Source organism: Varroa jacobsoni, unplaced genomic scaffold, assembly GCF_002532875.2.
Source record: "Varroa jacobsoni isolate VJ856 unplaced genomic scaffold, vjacob_1.0 scaffold_806, whole genome shotgun sequence".
In the NCBI taxonomy this organism is placed as follows: Eukaryota; Metazoa; Arthropoda; class Arachnida; order Mesostigmata; family Varroidae; genus Varroa; species Varroa jacobsoni.
In genome coordinates, this window is record NW_019213708.1 from 120081 (window position 1) to 139278 (window position 19198).

A 19198-nucleotide genomic window follows, 5' to 3' on the forward strand; every position below is an offset into this window, starting at 1 on the left:
TAGTGTTCTGAAACGGCACGGAATGCGTATCTAATAGTAAGGGTTTAAACACATGCCGCTACAAAGCATATCGCTTGTCTGGAAAATATGCGCATAAATATGTATGTATAAAAGGATCTATGAATCTGGTGCAAAAATAAATGAGTTAGGCATCTTGATATCATTCAAAGGACATCGCCGATAATAGACAAAGTGACTTTCCCTTGGCAATGATGTTCTTTTTGCGTTTGTATTATTGTGACAGTGAGTGACAGTTGGACGGCAAAAGCTGGAACAATTCCTTTTATACGAATTGATTCTCACTGAAACAAAAAAAAAGAATCGATGTAAAACCCATTTACAGCGACTCGCCACGAGTACTAATAGGAAAAGAAGCGTAATGGGTAACCACAATGGGATTGTCGAAGCCGCCGACAAATGATGGCTTCCGCCTTCAGCGTTGAGAACTTCTAGGCCAGAGCCGTTGATACGCTTAGGGTTTTTTGCCTTGAATGTTCTTTGTTATTCATGGGCGTCACACTGTTGTAGGTATATAAGATGGACAAAGTCTGACCAGGACAGCTTCACAAAATTACGTTTGTGAAGTTATATAAATTTTGTAAGCTAATTCAAGTCGATGCCCAACAAACGCATACTGGAAAAATGCGGGGAGAGACAGGTTCACTAAGCACCTTATCGTACGTATGGATAAGTGGAAACCTAACGTCTATAGTATTTTTAGCCGAAACTTAGCTTCAGGACAACATAATCAATATGATTTTTCTAAAGGAGACTTGGGTCATCATCAAAGAACGCTAACGTGGCAACGTGGGAGAATGCATATGGGTAGATGAGTTTGCAATGGCATCGACTTAGTAATCTAGGTTTACATTAACCTATGCATGGCTGTACTATTACAGCGTACAGGGCGTATACGTTTGTTTTGTCCATAAAATTTCACGCTGGATGTTGATGCAAATCATTAATCTAAGAGTGTGCCTGTTGTTCTTGAAATTTCGAAAACCATTATCTTCCGCTTTGTACTGATCATAATCTTCATTGCGCTAGTGGTACGACTATGATTGGTCTTACTAAACGATGACGCCATTGTGGCATGAGATGACGCAATACGTCGACGATTCTCTGTCGTATTGGGCTAAAACGAGTGACGGCGTCGTGAGTATAAGGCAGCGTCGTCTGCGCAGGCAAATCGTCTAGTTGTTTGTATGGCTACGACCAGCCGATATTGTTCACTGTTCTACTGGTTGCAGCATTTCTATTGCAATTGGCACCATTAACATTTACACAAGTGGCTATCGCAAAAGCAACATGGTAGCGAATCCGTCAAACGACGTACAATTCACTTGGCTGTTTTTCAACCTAGCATCAAACGCCCATTATCGACGTCGAGACGTCGTAAATCGACAGAAATAGGCGTTATATTGTTACGGTTGCCGCTGGCTGTTTCCTGCAAAGTTTACCTTCCTTATTTTATCCCTTGACCTTCCGCCCCGGTACACAGACATGTAGAAGCGTGTAGAGGCATACATACGACATAGCGCAACACGGTACATGCAATGCACACGGCTACGCGACTTTTACGTACAGAATGATAAACTACATTACTATAAGAAGTAATACGAAAGCCGTATCCTGTAATGCAAAAGCTGTCTATTGTCACCTTGCTTCGCTCAATTGCAGCGACGACGTCAATTACGTCACAGCAACTGCGGCAAACCACTTTTTACCACTTTCCTATCTAGGGCCAAAAAAACGTACAAAATGTTGAAATGAGCACGCGTAAAATTTCAAGAAACATGTAAAGCAGTGCCCAATCAGCCCTGTCATCCGTTAGATTGACGCTATGTTGCTTCACTCTTTAATCACCCCTAGTTTTATTACGAAATCTGTCACCCGACAATGCCTTCTATACTGCTTAATTTGCTCGCTGTACTCGTATTTGTTAAGACCAACCAGCCTAGCCCTCAGCTCTATGTAATACGTCGCTGCTTTCATAGACGATATACACAGAGGCAAGCACACGCCTTTATCGCTTTGTACGGTTGGTCTCCCAGCCTGAAGCAAGCAGCAAACGGAGATCTGGCACAATAGTCAAGAACTCAGAAGCGTCAAGATGCCGTCGATCCTGTCGACAAAACGATCTTTTATCTGACTATCATTTGACTTCATTCATACTTACCTCTTTGATCTCCAGCGGACATTGATGCTTTTACGCATGCAAATAGATTTCTATAGCGATCCTGCTAGTAGTTACGGCTGTGATCGAGATCATCTGTGTTGTCAAAGCCCAATTTCAGTAATGGGTTTCAGTGGATGAAGCATGCGATTGACAACCATCCTGCCTCGGAGCTGCCTCGTTCCAACTGACGGTATCTGCTTCTTGCCGACATAGTAGCTATTCAATGGGTAATTGTTTTATGCTGATTATGTGTCGCCACCACTATGCGGGCCCTCTTCACTCTGCGGAAAGGGCTACAATAGCAGCACCGGTGCTTACCTTTCTTTATGACAATCTGCTTCCACAGCGCCGATGCGTCTGGGAGGATTACGTCGCTAAGGGTCGTATTTGTAGTAGGGGCACGCTAGTTTATTTAGTGCACTTTATTCTGTACTGCTGGCCGCGCCGTGCGACGGTCGAGATGACCTCACCACGCCAGCAGCGAAAGAAGATCCTGCAAGGGGCTATTATCTTGTTAGCAGTACAATAGTAGGGCAGACAATGACGCCCCGTCCGGTCGCTCGCTTGCTCGCTCGCTCGGTCGAGCCACGCAGACCGAAAACAACAACAACAGCAGCGAAAGAGCGCGATCCCTCTTCTGTAGTTCTTTTGTACGCAGCCGCGGCCTAAGTAGCAACGTAAAAATAGCTAGCCGTACACAGTGGTATTCTGACGACAACAAACTGGCCAGGTCTGGCGATAATGAGACAAATATTATGCAGTACACTACATTACACTGTTGTATTTTCTGTTCTCATTGTTATATGCCGTAAACTATAGGATTTGCTGCGATCGTTAGCAGAAAACGTCGTGTAAATCAAGCCCTCTAGCGTTTATGGATACGTAAACTAAGTCCGCACGTAACAGCTATATATATAAGGAGGCCTAAAGCGGCGCTTGTCAGTTCCTGATAGGGTTAAGGTCGGGGTCGTCTTACGCCTACGAAATCATGTTTTATTTCTACTTATATTAAATATATTCACATGTTGAGTTGACCGACTTCATGCTAGGACTGAGATGAAACGAGGCCTGCGTCTCGTACTGTGTCCTCGTCGCGTTCATGTGCGGGAAAACTTAAATACAAATTTTCCTTAGCGCATGAAACAGTGGAAGCTATATTGGGCAATAGTTTGATTCGAAGACGGTAGCTATGTTTAATTTAGAAGAATATCGCGCGTTCGTCTGGGGATTGTTCACTGATGTAAATTGTTGTTTTCACTTCAATTATTCAATTAATCAATGATTCTTTTCCCTTTATTAACTTCATGTGGATCAACTAAGTTCTTAGGTGGTTTAGGATTTAGGAACTTCTGGATTCGTATCTATTCTATATCTATTCATGAGTCGTCTATCAGTTTATAGTCAGCGACGTCTTTGTACGCGAAACATAGGTATCGTATACGAATCCAAACTATAGTGGATTATATCTCTTCCTGGCAGATAAATCCAGTACGATGACAACAATGACTATAATAGAAATCCACAACATATTATAAATTTAAGTCATAACACGTATACATATATATTATTATTAGTATAATTATTTTTTTCTGCGATCTTTTCTATCGTTAACGCGAACATTTGGTTCAAGTAGAGAGACGATAAATACGCGTATATATATATATAGTACGAATACAAATTATATATATATATATATATTAACATGTATTTGCTCGGTCGCCATTGGCTTTAAGCGTGCTGTTAGCGTCAATAGCAAATAACACAGGCCAACCGCGTTTTTCCTGACGCAGTTGCCCCTGTAACATTACTCATTTATACCGAAATAGCATTTCAGTTATTCTGGCCATCATCAAGCAGATGGTCCCTGTCGTGGCTTCTAGTTCGTTCTTGCTCGGTTTTCAATAGTCAACCATTGTGTTGTCTGTCGAACACTGATAATCCGTCAATTAGCGTAGTCAAAGCACTTAGCCTGAAACGCGCCAGCTGGCGAGTTCGATGGTCTTCTTTACGGGGTTGGGTTTGCAATACCGCCGGGGCCGTAGCTGCTGCAGCACGGTAAAATGGAGAATTTGTGGAGCAGGCTGTCCTACCAGCAAATCATTATACCTAGCTGGCCCAATCTAACGTGTGCAGCGAACGATGGCCAGGTTAATGTCAGCTTGATAACTCAGCCTCAGTCAATATCAGACTTCTACTATATCCACTCGGACTGTATGCCCTTGCAATTTTCCGCATGCGTGTACGAGTACGTTTGCGACGGACTAAAAAACACTACACTAATTGCTTAACTGCCTACCTGCACTGCACGTAACTGCGGCTCGTCGCTGTTCGGAAGCGTCATCAGAAAAATCTGACGCATGGGCGTAACGCTTCGCCAGATTTTATAATCGCTAATTGTCCCACATACGTCCATAGATGACACAACAGTTCACTTATGACAATAAAATGTGGACAGTGATTCCGGCTGACGCCATCCGGCTATTGAAGGGTGCAAATGATATCACGTTGGCATCACAATGAGTGTGACGATCATCTTTATTGTCTGTGCTGCAAGATTACATAAATTAGAATTAGGATGTACATAGAACTCGAGACGTTCTGATTCGTTATTGCTTACCCAAGTATCGCCCCTACCTCTCCAACTCACCAGTCAACTCTTTACGTGTTTATAAACCTATGACGGGGCTATCGTTGCATGGCTCAGCTTATTACTTTTATAGTTTTCTTTTTTTCATCATCACTTACGAAGAGATGCACTGCCTCGTTATATTGTGCATTTCTCAAAGACTTCTCGTTGCTGGTTCTCAGCCGTTTTCGGTCGATCCACAAAAGGAAGGCTGCAGGTCTCGCGCTTCACTGAAAGTCGGTACGATTTTAGCGATATACTGTGCCTCTGTGCAGACAGGAGGCTACGCAGTAATCAGCGTCTAGTCACAACGGCGAACGCCATGCGGAGGCCGTTGAGCCCGATATTACTCGCGGCTGCGTTGCCGCCATTGTTGTTGTTCACAGGGCGCAGACAACGGACAGAGGAACACCGACTATGTTGACCGGATAGTTTATACGATAGAATTAAATACGGAATGGCCGGAGCCTTTACGCGTGCGAAGCGAAACATTAAAATCACCGAATGATGTCAGTTGAAAACGATTATGACGTATACACTAAGCGGCAATGTTAACGACGGCTGGTGTACGAAACAGGCGGCGTTGTGACGAAGTCCAGCAAACGAAAATGTTTTCCAGACGAACGCAAATTTCGAGGTAGATAGTGAAGAATCAGATCGTGACAAGAACGACTTGGTCCTTTCTGTTTTCGATAAATGTGTGCAAAAAATTCAGGCTACACTAAGAGGTGTTTGACGGAAAGAAAAGGAAAGCAACAACTGGTGATATAGAAAAAAAATTTACCCAAAACAAGTTACGGAGAGGGGAGGATAAAGGAGCACGGTGTGCAAGTATACATATGTCGAATGGGGAAACAGTTATAATGGCAACTGCTGGTTATGATAACGACTAGAAAAATAATCGCATCAAAAGACAGACAATATGTACGACGGTTCTTCAATCGCCCCTGTTGCCAGTCCGCCTTTTGCCCTGCTAACAGAAGTATATGAATAGGATTGGTTAAAACAATAGCGGAGAGGCAGCTGTCTACGTCTGTAGTGGCTGACAAAATTAAGGCGTAAAATGTATTGACACTGTGACATGTGGAGAGTTTCAGATGTGTCACCGTGAACGGAATTTACTCACGCATAGATAACCGTCTGATGCGTCCGTCGCGTCCAAAGCGTTTACCGATTTTGCAATCGAATGCGCAGAGACTACATAGAGTTGAAGAGACCGTCCGCCACACGAGGAGAAGACTCATAAGACAAGAAAAAACTGCCGCATTGCCACCGACCAGCGAATGGTCTTCAAATGAGCTCGCTACGAATAGCTTGTTACCTAGTCGAATTTGTTTGGTTCCCGTTGATTGTATTGGTCAGTAGCCTCGTTGGCGCATTTGATACACGCTGCGATTGACACTATGGTATGGTATAGCAAGGAATACGAAGAAAGTGCAAACGATCTGACATCATTAGTGGTCAGGCGATCATTGTCGTCGTGATGGGGAATGGCTGTCTGCTTTAGAAGAAAAACACAGTAAGAAACTAAATAAAAGCGCGAAACGATGAGAGTGACTTCTTTCGCCGTAGCTGGCTAATCCATATCTGCTGTGCGCGTGTGTAGCCCCAGTGGATTGGTTCAAGGGAGGCTGATCTTCTTTCCGATTTTCCTATCCACGTGCTAAGTGCTGCTACTGCTAGAAAATGAGGATAGGTTAAAAATGCCACCGATACATTACATATATGTATATGTACCATCCGCCAGTAGTTTTGCCGTTCCGGTTCTGTTGTCTCCTCGTGTAATACGAATAATTTTAGATAGTCGTTGTGACGCGCGATCTTGAGTGGATTGATCACAGATGATGACGTTTTTTATAGCTTCCTAGACAATAGTACGTACCCCGAGCTGTTCTCTTTGTGTGCATGTCGTTAATGTCACCATAGAACGCACATATCTGATCCTTATTTTTTCAGCTGTTTATATTTTCCGTATGACTTGTTGTTGGATTTTACTAGTTGTTTGGGGCCGCTTTCTAAACTACGACAATGCCGAGTCCTCCGAGATCTCTCTTTATCCCTTTCTTCGATTCAAAACCATCGTCATCACCATACCCCTACATTTATTTGTCCCGGTGAGCGCGTCGGCCAAAGAAAACACATGCGATACACGCCAACGTCTACCACTGACTGATGCACAAAATCGGGCCACTTACTCCTTGTTTTGTGCGTACAAAAAATAATTCAGACATAAACAGTATCTGGTGTACAGGGGCTGTCAATTCTCAAACCCAGAACTCACACACGCGATCGTGTGCGGTTCATACCGCCGTCACTGAAAAAGAAAGTTTGCGGTTCTGAATCGTCTTAGAAAAAAACTAGACGACTCTTAACGTTGAAGATACAACTGCCATCACCAATTATGGCAGTTCCCGGTAGAACTGACAATATGCAGGAGGCGCCATGGATGAAACTGCTGAGAGCAAGTAGCATCAGAAGGAGGACGAGGAGGAAGAGAAAACAGAATTTGTATTACTTATATCTGGCGGCGGCGGCGGCGGCGACAAAAAAAGAAACGATGTTGAAATCGAGAAAGAGGGAACGAACGGACCTGTGTCTGAGAACTTCACAATCAGCGAATCAAGCAGAAGATGGCCCTCGACGGGCGCTCCCATACTTATCAAAAGAAACGACATGAAGTCGGAATTGAAAGCCTTACGGGAGCTTACCTTTCCCCCTTTTTTTTGCCCAGCTACCGTCTCCATAGCCAATTCTTCCCTTCTACCAAGGATCACCAATTGTCTCCTACTAGCCTAGGCGCTCTATTTGGCTCTTTCTACCTCGGAACTTCTGCAATATGACCGTGACTTTCGTTTTTGCGTTCACTGCTACAGCACGGAATAGGTGTTATATATATATCTATATACCATTTGGCTTTTTTGGTTTAGAAGCTTATTTGACTGATTTTCGGTTTTGCTTGGTTCAGAAGTGAATTGGAAATTGAAGAAGATTGCCGAAAGATGATAACGTGTCTTTAGTCAGGATATGAGATATTTGGCTTCTTACTATATGTGCCGTACAATGTACTCTGCAGCATCTTACGCTGCTTTTGAATACAAGTGCTCACTATCCTCCGTTTATCACGGTAACGGCTATTGGCTAATCTCGTTATAACTCTCCTAAGTTAATTTCTCTGTTGCAAAAAAATGTCACCTTGAACCGCTGCAGGTGACCCTCGGGCCTTTTTCCTAATTCAAGGCACTGCCTCAGCCTTCTCTCTTCTTCAAGGCAATTTCAGCTTTTCCACACATACAAGAATAGCTATCTGCCGGTTCCATTTCAGCCCGTTGTGCCTATTTGCTTCAAGCAAAGCTCACTGTTTGCTCACGTGATATTAAAATTCAGCTTTCCCTGGACGGCTTCTAAAGGCGGCGGTCAGGTTTCTACGATATACTACACTACCTTATAACACAACGGTGCTTTACCGAAACCCAGGGGTCGACTGGCGAGCTATCCGCCCACGACCTTTACGCCATGTGATTTTTTTTATCTTGAACGACGGCCGTATTTCTATCAGAACGCAACGCCGAAGTCCTGCGTCGAATCGTCTATAAAGAAACTATGAGCTGGTCCGTACCTGTCAGTGGGTCGGATCTACTATTGAGTTGAACGAGGTCCAGGCAGTAAAAGGTGTCGTCTCTTCGGTACAGGCCTTAGTACTCCATAGCAGTCTGGCCCGGGGACTGTCATTGAAAGGTCCACCAGTCGTGTGACGTAATCTGTACAACAATATCTAAGTCGGTCGCTGCAGACATACCGGTAGCAATGGCGAAGTAAACAAGATCTCGCAGGAAGTTTCGTGGAATGAGGGTGGATCACGCTGATATTTGTATAATTCTGATACAGGCATACAACTAGTTTAGGAGTTGTAAAAGTAGCACCACGACAAAATTAATGCGTACAACTGTCCGTCATTTGAGACTGGCTCAAAGATAACGATATACTCGATCGTTGCAGAGGATCCCCGCCGCGGAGGTGACGAAACAACGGAATCGTTATGGGGGTTAAGTGTCAGTAACGATTGTAACGGCGCACAGAATGCATGACGCAAGGATGTGTGACGACAGTCGATGTCTGAGATATAGTGTTTTGGTGACAGAGTTTAATGTCGATTGATTTAGACTAGTTAGGCCAAAACGAACCTTGCATGCGCTGCTGTTCACAAATAATCGTTTTTCCAATTTTTTTGCTGTTCACCGAGCTAAAACGCATCAAAGGTTATATTGATGTTTGAACTACCCATTTGTGCAATGTGGCTTATCGTTAGCTTGTAATAACTTTAAGTTATTTTGTTCTGTTTCTGTTTCTTGGTATACTATAACTAATTGGAAACTTTATGAATTTGCCACTTTAGAGTAGGTAAAACTATCAAAAATGGCACGTATCTATCCATCACCTATATAAATTCAGTCCGTTCAAGTTTCGAGCAAACAAACTCAAATCTTATGCCCCTGAAACATAATGCGGGCCGAGCAAAAGAAATCTACGTATTTAGGAGAAGCAGTAGTAACGGCGCAGAACGCATTGTACGTCACTTAGATCGTCCCGCAGTGCAGCACCGCTTTTCTTTAATATGATGCCAGTTAGCAAGCAATAAATAGCTCCCATCGACTCGACCCAACAGACATAAAACCTGCCTCAAAAGCTGCCGACCTTGACCTCAAATTGACAGCCTTCGTCAGACAAAAATGCTTCGTAGAAACGTTCGCTTTAAGCGCATAGTGTAAACAACAGCTTCGAAATAAGTATAATACTGGCAAGCAGGACCTGTAAACCTGTAACAAAGTTACCGCTTGCTAGATGCTGGGCACTGCTGAAAACTAGGCCGACAACAAGAACAACTCGCAGCGCCTCGTCGGTCGCGTTCGCTTCCTCCTATGCCACTGTTACAGGTGCCGTTATTGGAAAAATAAGAAACTGCCAGTCCGGTTGTCCCTGCGCCTCGATCATGTTTATGGGTATATTCATTCTAACCAGGTACCCATCTGTTGCCATAGCTCGCTGTACTCGTTCCTCTCGAGCGTCTCTTCCACTTCCGTCAACATCACCATCACAGCTACGGCCATCATTGGTCATCGGCTACGATACGACGGACAGAAGAAACGACATAAGCGAATGAGATCGTTCGCGCAAACTTAAGCATCTATTTTGGAGACGGTTTCTAGGGTTAGTGCCATGGCAGTGGAAGCTAGCTCCCTCTGTGATCCCTGGGCTCGCTAGCTCAATCTTGCCCCATTAATATTAATTTCTCCCTTCAGCTATCATCAGGCGGTCGGAACTAGAGAAGTAAGGGACTAGCTGAGTTTTTCGCGCTGCAATGGAAACTTTTGCTAGACTGAGGCGCACCCGAAACGGTGACTTTCGGTCCCTTGTAGTAAAAGTCTGGTGCATGCATTTGTGCATATTAAGCTCGACGGCATACACCATAAGAGACAGCTAAACGTGCGGAATTGGAGGTGGGGACGACACATTGTGTTTATTGTTGCATGTCACCCTCGTTCCTAGGGTTTGTAGGAACTTTAGCATCGAGAATACAAATTTGAGCGTCACAGCAGCGATGACTGAGAACCAAAAGCATGTGCTCTGAATATCTCGCCGAATCTGTCAGAGCCCGTATGAGAATCTTTATCTAATATACTGACTTGACCCTATGTAGTGTATATCTATGCATGTATGACTATGTGTGTGTCTGCACTGTCTGCTATGAGCATTTCAACAGGTGAAGCTCGACCAAAGAACAATCGATGCTCACCTTCTTCTCCAGTGAGTGGTCGAAAGGCTTGATGAAAGAGGGCTAATGAACCAATGAATAAATAAATGAAGAGCGGGATCGCACTCTCCGGAGTTTCTGGAAAATGTGGGAAGTAAACTTCACGAAGCTTAAAACAGAACTTGTCGTCCGAGTAGACGGATCCAGAATACAGAAAACAATATAAGACAACAATATATTTTTTTTTATCAACGTAGTATTTGTATATTATCAACTTCGATGACTTGATCATCTAAATTGATAATATCTACTTAGGTTTACTCGTCTCCTCGACCCTTCGACAGAAGGGATTTTATGAGCATTATAATCGTTTTAGTGTGACCTCTTCAAACCTTCATTGTTCCACCATGCAATTACAATGACTGCAGTGACGATTACTGTTGCTGATGTTCATCTGTCAGAAATGTTCATTTCAGTACAAGTTCTACGCTTCTTTCAAGTAGACAGATGGTTCTACGGGTGCGACGAAGCACGGTCTTTCCCTTCGCTAACGAAGGACGCAACGAGCTTTGATTTTCCAGAAACAATCTTAAAGATCAATGAACCATCTTGAACGCTACATCCAGCTTTCTCCTTAACAATTCTTGCAAATATCTTGTGTGGCACGTATTAGCATAAACAGCATGGGAAAACAGGCGTGTGTTAGTTTCTCTGATGTTTTTGCCTGTAGCCTTAAAGCCTATAGCTGGTTCCATAGCTTTTTCGTATTCGCACCTACTTACCTACCTACCTACCTACCTAGGCAGCCAGCGCGTTGGCGCCTGTCTGCTTGCTACTGGTCCCTTTGAGCTGTCTGCTAGACAGACCTCGCATAACAGCGTAATGACAGCGATAGTGGTTGAAAAAGCTAATACTTAGTTGAGTCACGTTCGTCTTCTAGGCCAAGTTGCCGATTTTGAACTACGGCGTACGTGGGGCCGTTCCTTCGATGTTTGCGCCGGCCAATTTTGGGCGCCTGCGGGTCAGCCAGGCATCCCTTTCTGCTCCTGAGTACAGTAGAAAGCGTGGCCGAGAGTAAGTTTGGAGAATCCTCAAGCAGACCTTTAACACTGTGAGGCCAGTTAACTATAACTACTTCGTTGTGCTGACATTCTGCTAGCCTCGACAGCATGGTCAAACGGTGGAGTTAAGCCCATCTTTCTTCGGAATGGTACGCTTCTGCCAGTTCGCTCTTCGGAAGGAAAAACAGTAATTTGAATCCAGGCTTCCGCTGCCTTCCTACACCGACTTTCCCTATTTCTTATTTCTCAAAGCTATTGTTTCTATTGAGTGCAGTATTTAAGCTTTTTGCGCAGCTCTGAGCATCGACAGCTGCGCCGTGGCGCCTCAGTGACTGAATTATTACTGGGATAAGTACTTCCTTGTTTGCTTCGAGGTCGGGAACGTCAACATCAGCGTATCCGTATGCGTGAATGAATGAGTATGTGCGTATATGCATGCGACGCCAATATGGCGGGATCACTAACGGATTCAGACACGCAGTGGGTTTTTATTGAAGGCGGCGTAGAGTGCGAGAAAAGGAAAGAGAGCGTACATAAACAAGGGTTGCGAAGGTGCTAGAAGGCAGCATATGGGCTGAGCGTACTGAATACTTCCGGACGCGACACGCGGCCGAAGAAAGGCAGGAGGGACGAGTTTTCCAGAGGATTCGTCCGGTCGGTGATCGGATTGGATAATCGCCGTTATAAATAGGCTCCTTACTCTGTCTACGTCCAGCAAGCATTCGATCTAGCTACGGAAAATGTTAGTCAGACATTCCTGGACGGGTAGCAAAAATGCTTTTTTTTTTCAGAGAGACACACCGCTCCCAACTCTGACGACGAAAGCGAACATAGGAAACAACAAGGTTGCGAGAAGAACAGCTTCTGCATGATTGCCACAAGCAACAAGCGAAAATGAATGCAATCAAATGCTTAGTTCTTAGCCCCCTTTTGCCCTACTTGTTGATCTTGCTCGTGAATTTTAATTGCCATTACTAAAGTTTGCTTTTCGGTACTGTATCCGAAAGCTCTCTCCGTTAAAACAGACGAACGCAATTTTGTTCAAATCGATTCTGGATCAGCTCTAAAGAGTACCTTGTTCACATATATATACACACACGCGTTTTTACCTTCCTGCGTACGCACTTGAAACGTTCCAGAGCTACAATCAGATTACTTTCGATTGTTCTCAGGCTATATAAAGTCGTTCGACCCAGGTGGATCATATAGCATCAGCACTACGTGCTGTTCTTTATATGATATGTTCTCTATAGGAAAGATATAATCTCATTATTAATATAGATATATTACCTATATATGCACCGCGCTGGGCGTCGGGTGGGTGACAAAGATATAGTTAGTCTGTATGTATATAGAGCATCGCCAGATTTCGGTTCCTCTGACAGGCGGGTCCACCTCGTTATGTTTGATCCGGTTGCCAAAAGCCAAACGAATTCCGTCTACTAGTCCATGGTCAATCTAATCCGCTGTTGGTAGAAAGCTTTACTCTTTTGAATCCATGAATCATGTTCGTGGATAGTATCTTCAATGGAAATATATTTCTACACGCACAACGCATGCATGACTGTTATTAAATAGAGCCCAGCTGAATTTGGCAAATGGCATGAATCCGCACGTGGCATAGACCACCCTTCAATCTGCTGGCTCTTTAAAGATGGCGGTGTTAATGCCGAAGCATTATCACCATTATGATTACTCAGATGTTTGCTCATATCTTCATCGACGATTGCGCCTATTCGAAAGACTCATTATATCCTTTATTGTACTATACCATTCTTCATTGACTCTATGCTGTATCAATACCCGATAGTAACATACTTGTATATGGTAGACAAAAGATTTTTTGATAAATCGTTGTTTTTGCAATTTGTCAATTGTGTGATGAAACGGGAAGACTGTATTGTTGTAACGCACAGCCATATGATGTGTATAAAACATTTTTTTTTGGCCACCACAGCTAGATGGAAGAATGGCAGCATAGAAAGGCTAAATTTGAAAACGAGATTCACAAAAAAATTCAAATGAAATTTGTATCCAGCCACAGAGTGCTTCGTCATTAACAAAGGATCGCCAAATAGTAGACCCGGGCCAGCATCAGCAGCGCCGGTCAGCCTTGAATGGGTGTGGTGGTGCAATCGTTGCCAATAAGCTGCTCTGGACCGGATGAATTTAACACTACACAGTAATAGTGGTAGCTAATACCGCGCTTATCCATTCGATGAATCTTCTCTACCTTTGGCCCTTCTGCCTTACCACCAAGTCCAAAGACAGATGATGAAAGCTTCGATCAAGACGAAAGTACAACGTCTCGCGTATGGCGTAAAAGCAGTGAAAAAAATACCTCAACTCTTAACTAGCGGTATCCATGTGCTTGACGAGTTGCGGCTGAAATAACCAAGCCGCAGTCTATAAAAACGCTTTCAAGATTTTTTTGCTGTCGCCGGTCCAGCTCTATGGCCGTCCCCCACCCCACCCCACCCCGACCATCATCATTAGCCTCAGCATTTCTTCTTGACGCCGCCGCCGCCGCCGCCTCTGCTCCAACGAAACTCATCAATTTCATTTCGAACTGCTTCTCTCACTCGAGCCCTCGTCGTTACACAACGTTCTCTTTCTGTTCGTGTCTACGTTGTTGGTAATTGCAGTTTTTTACAGTTTTCTTTATTATCCGCCCTCTGTGTACCATTATCATTCTAGCTGACTGGGGGCGTACCACCCGCCATTCTGTCGATGGTCAAATTCGTGCTATGGACGATGATGCATGTTGGAGCCCTGTGGTTGGCTGTATGTTTCGATATCTGACCAACTGGGTAGTCGATCTTTCGTTCTAACTTGCGCTAAAATAGTACTCTTCTCCTACGGCGCGTTTCGACTGCCTGTTGTGACAGTTGAAGCATACAGCAAAAACGGTGATAACCAGTTGACAACGAAGCAACGCGACGTTCAGAAATGAGCTTGCGGGGACGCCCAGTGTCTTGCCTTTGCGATATTGTCTCAAGGGCGGTAACGATTTACTCATAAATCATTAATGTTTTGCATTTTTTTTTTTACTTAGCGTTGACCGTCGGCCTTATCGTTGACATTACTGTCCTTGCCGTTTTACTCTTATTCTAGATAAAAAGTTCAATTTTCCTTCAAATTCGTTTTCTATCTCCTACGCTCCCATCCGTGATTTGTGCGACGGCTGTAGGGACACAGTTTTTCAAAATGCCCTATCACCATCGAGACGTGATAAAGTATCAATACTACGACGCGAGTACGATACTTTAAGATATCTCATAATGCATATATGTATATATACATAACTGAATAAATAATAGTAGGCATAGTGGCGCCATCTCTTATCGGGTCCGTATGCTGCTACTCGTGTTGAGATTGTGGGCGAATTATCAAGTATAGCGGATTTAATTTTCCCGAAATTTACTCGCTGATATCGTTTTCATGATATCGGCGTGAGTACGTTTTAATGGCATTATTCGATGGCCCACGCGGTTTGTTTCTGGTCAAAGGCTTTTTTGTCCACTTCCGTGAAACGGAAAGTCCCGTGGCTTCTAACAACTACCTCCACTTATGGGGCTTCTGATGCTATTCGTGTTTGAAGGTATAAATTTAGATATAAAACGCGCTTTTGTTTACGTTGCTCAGCGGAAGGTTGTGTGGTGAATTAAAGGCGATGAAAGAATACGCTTCCACAAATGACGAATGGCAAAAATAAGAAGTTACCAGTTGATAAACATAACTAACCACAAATAGTACTCCACTTATTGATTGCTGGCAAAGTTGATCTTTTCGTTGAAAGATTTATCCTTAGAATATCATGTATACACATATATAGTAGAATATCATGATACACAATCGAAGTGTTCAGAGGTAAATTAAGATATCGCCCTTTAAAAAAGCTCGTGGGAGTGCTGAACTTGCTGAATACTGGAGCATTGGTAATATAATATATAATCATCAACGTGTATTGCGCTATAATTGTCAAGTTACAGGGAGCCATACTCCTGAAGGCCAAGCTAATTACATCACTGTACGTGACGATTGTCTCCGATGGCGATACTTCAATGAGTACCTCATGCAGACCTATGCACACGACACAATCAGCACCATGATACGGACAACGAACGTTACAATCGCCAGAAATGAAAATACCTTGCGTCGTGTTTTTTTCTCTTTTGCCATAGAAAATAGTGGACGGAAATTCTATCTGATCTGAGGATTGCATCTGGAGAGTACACAGTCTATTGTTTCGGCACGTGTCGCGGATCGTACCAAGTAGCAATAAAAAAAGTGTTCACTGATATTACCGGCTCACAGTCGCGTCTGAAAATCGTCAATCTCTCACTTCAGCATTGCTTAGGCGGTTTCAGCGACATCATTTGTTTCTGCTATTGGTGTAATATATATATATATATATATATATATATATATATAGCAATAAAGTGCTACTGTAAACGAGGTGTTCCATCTACAATCGAACATCTAGCCATCTATTTTTGCCTCTTCTAATACTTTTTGTCGCAACTGTGAGGGACTAGCATATTCAGGTGGTTTCTTCCATGTAGCAGACGTGCGTATTTATCTCGCCCAATCGTGCAATGTAATCACGTAGACCTAGCGAGCGCGCAGTATCAACGGGTATTCTCTGATACAGATACTTGCTTCAGCAAAGAGGCAAACTGAGGAGAATATACGAGCTGAAAATGATGCTAAGAATGGTAAGGCTGCTGAAAATGATAGCCGATCGCGCCGTTGTTGTTGATGGTATAAGTGTTATTCCTGCTCTCTGATAATGTTATTGTCCCAGTGGCGTTGAGTTTACGCGTTGTGGATGTACGCAGCTCGTTTTCACATTATCTAGCAAACGACTGAACGTGGCGATGTGACGGTGCAGTACAAACGTTAAACAGCGGTGGCCGATAGTCATCGGACGACCGTTTGCTGGCGGACGGACGGACGGACGGGCGGGCGGACAGGCCGACGAATCGCGCCATCGGGAGCAACCTCGCTGTTCCGCAAACAACGATAAACGCCGCGAAAGGAGTACATATACATGCAGGACAAACGAAGGAGTAAATTAGCCAGTAGTGGTAAAGGTTGTACCGCAGGTCGAACAGCAAGTAGCCCCTATCTACCTCTCGGGGCCTCCTACTTCGCCTCAGTTCGCGGGGTACCCGACGAGCTTATGTGCAGTGACATCCGTCGAATCATCCACAGTAAAACAGACGGTCTTTGGTAGAGGGAACTAAGCCAGGCCGCTGTATCGTTGTTATAAACCGTCGATATTACGTTCTATGGGAGAAGGGATGAAAATCCGAATTGTAATAAAGGCAACGACGATGACGGATTGTAGCATACAAACAAAGTAGTGATTTGGCTTGCTAGCGATTCGTTGCTTGTAGCCGGTGATCGTGAAAATCGCGAGGAGGCCGAAGCAGGTAGCTAGCAGTCGTCAAAGCTACAGCTAAGGTACATTTAAATTACCGTTTATGCACTAATAAAGCTTCCTAGTTTGATCTTTACTTTTCTACTATTTCTATCACGGTCATTTTTCTCTCAATAACGCTAAGTTTTCTTTAAATATATGCTTGCAAGCATTGTGTAGGCTAGAGGAAGACGCTTGACCTATCGTCTGTTAGAACACGATCAGATATAGAATTCAGCTGAGGCAGTACCGCATCAAAAATAGCGAGAGAGAACGAAATGATTTTCCTTAAAGGAACTTCGAAAACTCCAAATAAACTACCATAGTCGGTGCTGATTTGTAAAAGCGTGGCTGAAAACCGAGGTGGTTAAAAGGAATTCATCGAGTTACGCGTATTAGTGTATTGATCCTTCACGGAGAAAAGCAAACGGAGTTAAATATCAGAAAGATATAGGCACTGCATTATTAAATATTGATTGTGGCAATACGCGCAGGCCCGCCAGTCGGGGTTTCGTGAAAAGATTCTGATAGTGAAGATTCTTGTATTTATTATTGGCGCCGTAACGTCCAGCGTCGTGTAGTGCAAATTGCAATCGATTTCGTATTATTACTCACGGTGACGTTGTCAGGGCATTCAACGGTGTAGCAGTATCGTTTTGTTTTAATAAAATCTGCCTAATATAAACCCGAGAAACATTCACCTTTTTTTAAATTTCAAGAGTTTTCTTAATAAGTTCTAAACAAATGAAAGGATCTGTGTGACGTACTCACGCTGCCCTCCCGGGACCGTGAACGATAGTGACATCTCTTCTATTGTACTTCGTTTAATTTCACAGTAACAATGATGTGCTTAAATATGTACGTTTGCAATTACACATTTTTGTGCTTCAATACTATAATACTTGCCACTTTTTCGGACGAGTTCTTGTCAAAGATGTTGACACCTGCACGAGCCAGACAATTGGCTGTACCTAAACATAGGACTACACTAACGAAAGTGTCCTATTTGATTGACTTTCAGGTGAGAGACCCTTTTCATGTCGCCACTACGAGTGTTATAATTCGAAGTGGTTTCATATACGGCCGCCTGATATTCTTTTGTAGCTGGCTACAGTCAAATCGTATGCTATCGAAGCAATCAGCTACGACGATAGTAAAGCCATAAAATTAGCAGTCGGCGCTGTCAACTCAATAGAGATGTATCAATTGGGGCAACGAGACCCAACAGTAGAAAGCATCACCATTACGGCAAGTAGTCTATCATCGTAAGTAACAATGGTGACTGTTGTCAACTCAAACATAACGGTATTAGTTCGGCTACCATACCGACGGGTACTGCCGTCACTGTCCAGAGCTGAGCTTTGCGCTCTTTTTCTTTGCTGGTATATTTCTTTTTTTCACGTTGGTTCTACCGCACTAGTTGTTGTTTCTGGACAGAATTTACCGGTCCGTAAAGTTACCTACCAGCTGTCAGCATGCGCGTGCGCGATACGAGATGCCCTGAGGGCCGTTAGCCGTCGTGCTATAAGCGCTTAAGCGAATGCTACGATAACTAGCAACAAAACGTGTATTATCGAATTTACTGCTTCTGGTCAAGTTTTCTCGATATAGCAGTGCTTTGGCTGGCGCTCTCGAGTCTACTACTTCGCCCTTTCTGGAACAATTTTGAAAATTGAAAAGTAAGGAAAGTTTCCAGATCGAGATTGACCCGATAGAATGCACGACATATATAACCCATGTGAGAGAACACCGCTAGGCAGGTGGATAGCGACTGCAGGGGTAAAATCTAAAAAAAAAAAAAGATAGAATTTGGAAAAAAGATAGATATGACCGTGCCTGCATGAGTGTTTGATTAGGACAACAGATCATACAAGCGTGGAGAAGGAACTCGTCGAAATAAATCGTTGATCCCAACATAAAAAGTCTATAAATTTTCACATGAGATGAGTATAAGGATATTTTTCGCGTTTATCAACGAAGCACTCTGTACTTTTATAATGCAGAGCGCCACACAGAGAACCCAACCTCGACACGTTGCGTTTCTACCTGCCAAAATTGCCAGTGGCACGTGATACTGAACGATCGCGTTTCAGTCTGGTTCAATGCAGAAACTCTAGCAAGTAGCTTGTCTCGTACTTGTCGGTGTAAACTGAATTAT

At 43.6% G+C, this 19198-nt stretch overlaps 1 long non-coding RNA gene across 1 annotated transcript in view; it reads left to right on the plus strand.

Annotated features, from left to right (window-relative positions):
- The window catches only part of LOC147753014 (uncharacterized), a 60719-nt gene extending 41871 nt beyond the window's left edge, over window positions 1-18848 (plus strand). Inside the window, exon 2 of the long non-coding RNA XR_015312508.1 lies at window positions 18062-18848. This is a non-coding gene — a long non-coding RNA (uncharacterized LOC147753014). The remainder of the gene's footprint in view (window positions 1-18061) is intronic.
- Window positions 18849-19198: the final 350 nt, after the last annotated feature.